A 351-nucleotide genomic window follows, 5' to 3' on the forward strand; every position below is an offset into this window, starting at 1 on the left:
ACGTGTACTTAGCTCAGTGGTGACGTGTACTTAGCTCATTGGTGACGTGTACTTAGCTCAGTGGTGACGTGTACTTAGCTCAGTGGTGACGTGTGCTTAGCTCAGTGAGGACGTGTCGAGCGTGCTCTCTACGGACTGAACCAAGATGCCCTCCATTGAGCAACTTTACCAGCAGCTTAAGGAAGAATTGAGGATGGCGAAGATGGAGATTCGGCGACTGACTGAGGAAAACAAGAAAATTCGTAGTAGTCCTCCTGTTTTGAGTCCTCAGGTCAAGAAGGGAAACTGGTCAGTGGCTGGACAGCAAGGAACGAAGTTGACGATCAAGAAGACGAATGGAAAGGTAGAAAC

Source organism: Cherax quadricarinatus, chromosome 13 (assembly GCF_038502225.1).
Source record: "Cherax quadricarinatus isolate ZL_2023a chromosome 13, ASM3850222v1, whole genome shotgun sequence".
NCBI classification, from domain to species: Eukaryota; Metazoa; Arthropoda; class Malacostraca; order Decapoda; family Parastacidae; genus Cherax; species Cherax quadricarinatus.